Source organism: Quercus robur, chromosome 2 (genome assembly GCF_932294415.1).
Source record: "Quercus robur chromosome 2, dhQueRobu3.1, whole genome shotgun sequence".
Lineage (NCBI taxonomy): Eukaryota > Viridiplantae > Streptophyta > Magnoliopsida > Fagales > Fagaceae > Quercus > Quercus robur.
In genome coordinates this window covers 24,500,109-24,510,240 of record NC_065535.1, presented here as the reverse complement: position 1 = coordinate 24,510,240, position 10,132 = coordinate 24,500,109, and positions in this window count along the sequence as shown.

Sequence of the window (10,132 nt, the reverse complement as noted above, 5' to 3'; positions counted from 1 at the left end):
GTAACTGTTTGGGATAAAACTTCTCCTTCTTTCATAGTAATTGTCTCGTTAATTCATGGTTGGCCCATGTCTTAGGCAAGTTAAGTAGTCGCCCAAGACCTCCAAATGAAAAAAGACACCCAAATTTTAATCGATGTATCAAGAGTATTAATTAAGCAACCCACATGTTAGCCAATAGATAAAAAGTATTTTATTTTCTTAAAAAAAACTCACAAAAATAATATAAATTAATACTGGGTTAATACAAAATGAATTACATAAACTTATAAATTGATGTATCATCAAACATAAAAAGACAAATCAAACATTCATTTATTAGGTGAATGAAACCCTTCAAATCACATTATTTACCACATCAGATAATATGTTTTATATATGTAATAAAATTTGTATTCGCTTTAGCATTTTTCAAAAATTTATTCTTTAAATGTGCTAGATGCTTCATTTACTCTACGTGGGAGTTTCAAAGTGTGGAACTCGTGATCTCCATACAAAAGCTGAAAAATATCTTTCTTTTAGTCTCTCTCTCAACAAAGAAAAATTAAGGGTTTGTTTGGATACCGTTTATTACTGAAAACTGAAAACATTATAGCAAAATAATTTTTAAATGTGTGAATAGTGCCATGAGACCCAGTTTTAAAGAAAAATTTGTTGAAATTCGTACTTGCGGGTCCTGTAAACAGTGCACACCACACAAAAAACGCCAGACGCAAAAATCTTTCATTTTCAGTGCAATCCAAACATAGGCAAAACCAAAAGACCAACCAATCTCAATCTCAAGTCTTGTTTTTTGTACTCACTGCTAAAATTTTTGCCACTTTTCATTTTAAAACATAAAACAGTGATATCTTTAAGCTTCTTTGTAGGAATGCTTGGAACTTTCTTCTATGACCAAGCATTTCCTTCAGGTTTGGCTTTAAAATCTATGTTTCGGATTTGTGTAAAACTTCTCTCACTTGGTTTGGTTTTGTACCTGTGGACAAGCTTCAGTTTGTGTTATTCTTTGTTTTATCTTTGTTCGTAGAGTCTAGAAGACACATAAGTCAGAATCCATTGTTTTATCTATGTAATATAAAGTAATATATTAGTTGTTAACAAAAACTAAGTTTTGTGAAAATGAAAATGTCAAATAAATTTATATTCAAAAGGTTAGATACTTTATAAAATGAGAAAATTACATTTTATCATCCTAAACTATACCTCATGTTACACTTTGGACCCTAAATTTTTTGAATGCACGTTTTGCACCTTAAACTATGACTCCTATTACACTTTGCACCTTGCCGTTAAGTTTGCTGTCAACTTAAATAAAAATTCAAAGTTTAGGGTGCAAAGTGTAATAAAAAGTATAATTTAGGATGGTAAAGTGTAATTTATCTTTTTATTTTTAAAGCATTGAGAAGAGGGGCAATTAGGTCTTTTCACATGGTGTCATATTTTTCCATCCAAGTTAACAGTAAACTTAACATCGGAGTGCAAAGTGTAACAAGAGTCATAGTTTAGGCTGCAAAAAAGTGCATTCGAAAAGTTTAGGATGCAAAATGTAACATAAAATATAGTTTAAAGTGGTAAAGTGTAATTTTCCCTTAAAAAAATACGTGTTGCTTAGAGAATTTTACTAATAATACAATACTTGATGTTGCTACTTTGTACAAAGAAGTTTTCCAAAGTTAAAAATTGATGTTATCATATACAAGATCAATTGTATCACAAAAAAGATTATGAGGATTAGTCATATTATTAGTTGAAAAGGATATGTTATCAGAACTTTGAAACAAAATTTAATTAGTAAACATGCATCTTAAAAAGCTGGAAAAATAGATTTTTAGTAAAAATATTATTCAATTGAAATTGAAGAGTTTCAACTTATGGCGTCCGCTCCTGATGATAACATTTTATCATCAAACCAAGACACCAATTGGTTTTTGGTTTAGGCAAGGTTTGAACCTCATATCTCTTATTTAATTATGAAAGACTTTACCAGATGAGTTAATTGAAACTCACTTATTTAATTGAAATTAAAATGCATAAAATGCCTCAATTTAGTTATCGTTTTAGACCCCAAATACATCCGGTTGACCCTGCACCATCTCAATACCACACAACACAAAACTGATCTCACCCCACATGTTAATTAAACTTCACTAAACTGATCTCACCATCTCAATACCACATAGCACCAAAAAACTCCATCACATGTTCATCTCCTACCTACGCATGTACTAAGAAAGAAAGCTTGTTTACTGTTGTACACAATTGGACATGCGTTGTCTCTCTTCAACTATACTAAGTCTTGCTTACTTTTACTTAATGATTATAATGGAAGAACTATTCGGACATTTGGTTCGTTGTGATGTGTCTTTGATGTGATGTACTTTACAATGATGTGACATTAAGGTTTTTGGTTTCATTTATTTTTTCTAACACTATCATAATCTAAAATTACAAAATATATCACATCACATTAATCTCGTACATTCTTAAATAATGTAATATTGTATTCTTGTATTGAAATTACATTAATATAAAATTACATTAATGTAATATTATGGTGTAATGTAATATCGGGGCGAACCAACGCCCCCATATTGTATTATAGTTTTACTATTGATGGATATGATCTATTTATTATTATTGAGATTGTGCTTAAAAACGAAAATCATATACATAACAAATTCAAATAATACAATTTAAATAATCATTGAATTATTAATTATTAGTATAGATATGTTTAAGGTAAAATATTTTAGACACAGTGGAAAAAGTAATTTTAATCAAGTAACTGTGAACAAATTTGATGTTGTTCAATTTAAAAAAACATGAACTACATTTGCACATATAATCTAACTTTTTTTTTTTAGTGAACAAAAAAATGGGTAGGGTGGGTGACCTAAGTTGGCATCTTCTACTTAAGTGTGACCATAATGACACTCTACCTACTAAGTTTCGGCCTGTGGGAGCAGGGAATCTGAATGAACAATAATTATGCACTCATCCCCATTGAGAATGCTAGTGAGCATGAGCCGAAAGCATGCAATTTTTTCCACATACACTTCCCATTGTGAGATTCAATCCTTGGTTCTCCGTCTCTCAAACTCTTAGGGCATGTTTGGTAAACTGTAATAGGCACTGTAGTGTAATAGTTATTCCTATAGTTTAGTTATTCTTTAATTTGGTTATATTTTTATTACAAGAAGTAGTCATTCCTTATGAATAGTTATTCTTTAAAATGAGGAATAATTATTCTTCTTTAAAAGGTTGCATTAGATATTCCTTAGTAAGTGCAATAATTTCAAAATTTAATATATTTTCAAATAAGCAAACTTTCCATATACATCTAACAATTATAAAAATAAAAATTCATAAAAAATAACATATATCTCTCTTAAATTTAAAAATAACAATTTTTAAGAAGATATAATTGTATGAGTAAGATATTTCCTAAAATAAATATTTAAGTTTCATTCTAATGTTATAATTCACAACCAAAATAATGAATATGTTTAGTTATTACATTACAACGCACTTTATTACTAGTAATAAAGATTATAATTCATATCGTAATCCTCATTCAGTGTACCAAACGTACCCTTAATTGTGGGACCTAGAGAATGGAGCATTGCTATGGTAATGGATGTTGGGCTTTGTGAAGACTAGTTTTGTTTGATTTGGTTTGACAACCCAAACCGACCCAAATAATGTTGCATGATTTTTAATGAGAGATTTATTAAGGCTTAGTCCATAGAGCGGAGGCTTGGGCCGAATGCCCCCAGGAAAATTTCTTTTGGCCCATTTTGTGTATAAAACGCAATTGTGTGATTAGGGTTTGCGTGGTTGCCGTATTTTTGAGAGAGAGAAAAACTGTAGCCGCACTTTGTACTTTTCCCTGATAATAGTGAAATCCCTGCAACTCCGTGAACGTAGGCAAATTGCCGAACTACGAAAATATTGTCTTGTGCGTGTGATTGCTTTCTTTGGCGTGTATTTTCTCTATTTTTTTGTTTCTCACAGGTTGAGATTTCGGTTAAATTTCCTACAATGGAAGTATTGAATAATTTTCTACAAATTATCAAAAAACTGAAGTTGTAATGAATGTGATTAGTGTCATTTAACAATATAGTAAATAAATGTTTAACTATATTTTGTGACCATACATTAGTTTGAAAGACTTATGTTCTAAAATTTGTAATATCCCTATCATATCCTCAAGTAAATCATTATCAAATTAAAGGACAGGTTTGGTAAAGTTATATTTTTATATATAAAATATCTACTACTGTGATAGTCAATATTTGTTTAAGATCAATATTTGTTTAAGTATTAATAATGTGGTAATGTCCAATTCCTTTATTTCAATATAGATGGATAACAATTTAAAAAGAGTCAACTATATAATTGACTTGTATAATATAGGTTAGTACCTCCCGATGTTTATAAAAGGAGACATCCAATATTCAAATACGCTCTCCCATTGTAACTATTGAATATATATATATATATATATATACCACTATTGTGATAGTCAATATTTGTTTTAAGTATTAATAATGTGGTAATATCTAATTCATTTGTTTTAATATAGATGGATAACAATTTAAAAAGAGTCAACTATATAACTAACTTGTATAATATAGGTTACTACCTCCTAGTGTTTTCAAAAGGAGACACCTAATGTTCAAATACACCATTCCGCTGTAAACTATTGAATATACACACATATATATATATATATATATATATATATAATAGGTAAAGAAAACTCTAATCTAACTCCTATGATATCTACTGTATGCTAGTCTTTAAATTTATCTTGACTCTCTTAATTTCATTTTCTTATATTGTTGTAACTTGCAATTCTAACTCCAACCTCTCCTTATTATTTGAGTAAGGGAAAAGGTCGAGTGGGGCTGGATCCTTTATTCCCAAGAAGAGAAGACAAGACTCATTGTGCAACGGGAAGGTTGCGTTCGAGGGTTAAAACAGCTGAGGAAGAAGGAATTGCCCAAAAACAACCGAGGAGCCAAGAAAAGTGGCACGCAATCTAAGCAGTAGTCACCTCCACAATAATTAGGTGTTTCTACCTAATGCACGTCGCATTTAATGCTAAATGACCGGCCTAAACAATGTTGACACTCCAAAAGTCCATTTTCATCATGAAACTAAGGGAAGAGAAACCTGATTGGACAAAGATTTACTGACATCCAGCCTGGTAATCCACGATGGGGTCTAGCCTGGTAATCCACTAAGGGGGAGGATTATCTGAGGTATAAATAACCTCTTCCTACACACTAAATGGGGACTAGAAAAATGGGGAGAGAAAGTGTTTAAGTCTTAGGAGTGTTTTCCACTTATAAAAGCTTGCTTGTAACATCGACAAAAGTGTATTCATGTATTTAAATCTAAGTGTTCATTTTGATTCTTGATTATACTTGTTCAGTCTTCCCATTGTGGATTACCCTCTTGTTTAACAAATTAATTGTGATGATTAGAGCCTTAGGACGCCCATCCTTGTTCCAAGTCCTTTCGACCCCATAGAAGCATTTATTATTTTGCAAGATAAAAACCCTTTTTGTGTATTGAGAATTATAGGTATGTATACTACACTTTTGTTATTTTTATTTTTACAAGGAAAATTATGGATATGAGTTAGAGATCCATATTACATTGTTATCGGTGAAAAATAAGGTTTTCTTTTGGCTTATATTATATTTTTTTTTTTTTTTTTTTGACTTGTAAATGTTTAGGCATGTAAAGTGATGTTTATTATCTAAATTATTTTAAATTTATTTAATTTTTATATATTTCATAATTTTTTAAAACTAGTCTACTCTAATTGTGTAATATCCAATTTATTTAACCAAAATTCTTGATCTAAAATGTTTAAAGAATATCAATTTTGATCAATATAATTTAAAAAGATAATTCACAATTTACAAATTGGCTGGATGAAAACTTACAAATGGAATAAATTTAAGTAATGTTACATTACCTAATAACTTTTTATTGTATTAATATTTAAAAAATATCACTGTTGGATTTCATGTTCACTATGTTCTTAATAGTTAACTAGCCTTTGAGCACACACTCAAGTGCGTGCTTAGATGTTCTTCTATTTTATTTTATTTTTTGGTAAAGGACAATAGTTTTCATTCATCATAATTCGAAGTGGCCACATTTTCCAATCATAAAAATGCCTAAGGGTGTGATGAGATTTATGCATTTGTGGGTAAAATAATTTTTTGGCGTAAATCTCATCACACTATATAGTAGGTATTTTTGTTATTGAAAAATGTAGTAACTTCAAATTATAATGAATGAAAACTATTAACTTTTACAAATATATATATATATATATATGTATGTATGTATGTATGTATGTATAAGAGTCTTTGAGCACGCAAGTGAGCGCATACTCAGAGTCTAGTATTTCTTAATTATCACCTAACAATTTTGTTAATATTATGATCAATGTTTCAATGATTGGAAGATGATGCTATAATTCAATATTAACCTTTAGGGGAAAAAAAGATCCTCTAAGCAAATCTTATAAATTTACATAAAGTGAAAATAGATAATGAAATTTTAAGTACAAAACTATTTAAAAATTGCATGAGAAAATATTTACTAAAGTTATTATAAAGAAGTTGATGGATCAATGTAGAAACATGAAATATTTACATAGGGTAAAATTAAAATAATTCACTACATTAAAAACCAAGCATATATATAAGATTCATGTTTTCAAACCCGAGTGGAGTGTTCTGTTCAATTACCTTGGCTCTCACGTTTTCAAACCCCAGTGGAAAGAAGCATCTTTTTTAGGGCAAAACAAAATGAACGTGGCTTCTGTAAACAAAATATTAGTTTCATTTACTGATTGGTTTGCAAAGTAGAAGAAAATATTAAAGAATTAAAGAAAGAAAGAAAAAACTCAAAATATATCATATTCACGTGTTCTAGCTAGTAGAATAGATAAAAAATAAATAAATAAATAAATAAAACTCAAAACATATCAAATTTCACATCATGAACGTGGCTTCTGTAAACAAAATATTAGTTTCATTTACTGATTGGTTTGCAAAGTAGAAGAAAATATTAAAGAATTAAAGAAAGAAAGAAAAAACTCAAAATATATCATATTCACGTGTTCTAGTAAAAAAAAAAAAAAAAAAAAAAATCAAATTTCACATCTTCATCTAACCTTTTTTTTAATTTATTTTTTTATCAAAATTATCAAACCCATAAAAAAATAAATAAATAAATAACCTAAATATATAAATTCACGTTCAGCATTGTACAGTAATATATAACTTCTCCAATCGCAAAGATATATCGTATAGCAGTGTACAGTAGTATTTAACTTCTCATATATCGTATAATACATGCTTCAATGGAAGACCAATCCTCCAATGGCGTTACCTGCTAAGTTGGGGGAAAATATCTAATGAGTTTATTTATTATCACTTTGTATGTTTCGGCATTAAAGTTTTTTTAAAAAATAGGTCATTTTTTAGAGAACATTTTTTGGAAAACTATCTCATTTTCTGGTGTTTGATAACAATCTTGAAAATGAGCTTGAAAATGTTTCTAGTGTTTGGTATGCACAAACTTTTTGTAACATTTCTTGTATAATTTAAAACATGAATAATATGAAATTTACGTAAACACATCTTATGTAATCAATATAATAAAATAAAAAAAAACAAGTATGAATTTGGTTTTCAAACTAAAATTTTCCCAAAATGCTTAACCAAGCAAACCCTTAGCTTCACTCGATGGTTTACAACCAGATTTTGTCAGTTTTCAGGTGAAACTATAGAGCCGATTAACTTGATCACCTTGGGTTTATTTGTTTTTGGATTACATATCTAGATGTAGTTATGAGTTAATTCAAGCAGTTTGTTCTTACTTCCATTTGTGTTTAGAGTTATTCGCTGACCTGTTGATTGTTTAGTGCTACAGTAGATATTGAGTGGAACTAAACCTTCAAATTCTTTTATATGGTTTTGTGTTTTTTTGATAGTCCTGTAGAGGCCTTAGGCTAAAGTTTTGTATCATTTCGTATATAACCATTTTGTTGAAGAGAGCTTATCATGAGAGAGAGAAGGCGCCAAAAAAATTTCCTGTTTCCCATGGCTACAGAGACTACAAAATAATATAATATTTATAGGAAATGTGAAGCGTGAGAGAGAGATTGTTTTCCAACTTTTTTTTTTTTGGAAAACAACCTATAGAAAATAATCTTTATTTTTATTAAGGTTTTCCGTTGACTAAAGATAGTTTTCTGTTGACCAAATTTTTTTTTTTTTTTTTTTTGGTGCTACAAAACACTGGAAATTGTGGAAAACTATCTCTATAGAAGGTTTTCTAGCGAAATAAACAGAACATATATAAGGTCATATACATGATCTACCATAGCCAGACTAACTTTTAGCTAATGGAACAAAATTTCTCTCCAAACTAGTATATATAAGGTCATATACATAACCTACCATAGCCGGACTAACTTTTGGCTAAAACTTCTAATATATCTCTTTTTTAGGTGTGAATTTTGAAAATTTAACTGTTGAATTTCATGTTCATTCTTAACATATATATCAAATTTCATTCAAATCAATTGTTATTTACTATTCGATCAATAAACTTATTTTTTAAACACAATTTTAGATCACAAAATCTTGAAATTTTAACATTTATTTGATAACATAATAATTGATCTTTGATCTTCTTGAAATTTTGCAAGCATAAAAGAAATAATAAGAACATGCAATCTAATAGTTAGACTTTCAAAATTCACACTCAACAAAAAGAAATATGAAGATTTTAAAGTGTTTCTCTTCAAACTAGTTTAGAGAAAGATTTTGTTATGGCTAATATGAAAATTGCAGAAGGGTTAAGAGTTACCCAATGCGCAGAGTCTGCACTGAGCAGAACAAATAAGGACCTTATTACAATAATGCTTTAACCAACAACCAGGTTTAAATGGAGGAGGCTTCCTTAAAAAAAAATAAAATAAAATAAAAACTAAAACCAAAAACACAGAAAATGGAGCAATTACCTTGGACCATCATGTGAATCTGACAAAAAACAGAGAGCACTTAAAAAGTGAAAATAAAAGAGAGACGGCTATTTATGTGGGTTTAGTGGAAGGTTTTAAGTTGTGAGAATTTATTTTGCAAATTTATCCCCTTAACTAAAAACCTGTGAGTGAGTAGGTAGGGGATAATTTGGGATATCAAAAACTTAGAGGTCATAGCTTGAAAATCAGCGTAGAAGTCATTTTTTGATATCCAAGACTTCCATGACTTGGAAGCTCTTTGAATAGTAGTATAGATACACATACCATGAAACATGCCAATTGGATACTATTTACAATTCAATCTAGAAACTCATTTTGCATGCACACTTTTAAATACAAAAACTTAAAATGTAATCATTTGGTCAATGATATAGTTATTAATCTCATATCGTCTTAAATTTTTGTAAGTATGTAGAGTATAAAAAGAAATCTTGTCCAATGAAAGATTTGTTAAAATTTGCATTCATTCAAAAAAATATTGAGTGGTGAAACTTATAACTTAAAGTTACACCAAATGTAACTTAAACCAAAGACGAACCCATGTTGAGGCCCAGGGGACCCATGCCCCTCCCGGGTCCTAATGAAAGATTTGTCAAAATTTGCATTCATTAAAAAAATATTGAGTAGTGAACCCACATTCCCCCCCTCCCCCCCCCCCCCCCCCCCCCCCCCCCGCGCCACGGGGTTTTGACAAAATTGAGAATAACATATGTAGTTTCTTATAAGTTCTAACATTTGGCACTAAAATTTATATCTTGGCCTCCTCACCCAAAAGTTTTTCAAATACCCATGAAATCCAAAACATATTTATCTATAATTGCCTAGTTGTCCTAAGCAAATAAATAAATCATTTGGACAATAACCTAGATAACAAGAAAATCCTTAAAATAAACTAAAATTCCAACAAACAAATGATAAATTGGGGCTAAACAATAATAAAATACTACCAACAAAACAATTAGAAATCATAAATCTCTAGCAAAATAAATCACATAACCCCAATAACTTTTACCCAATTAACTCTGCCTCTCTTAACTTTATCTTTTCCTCATG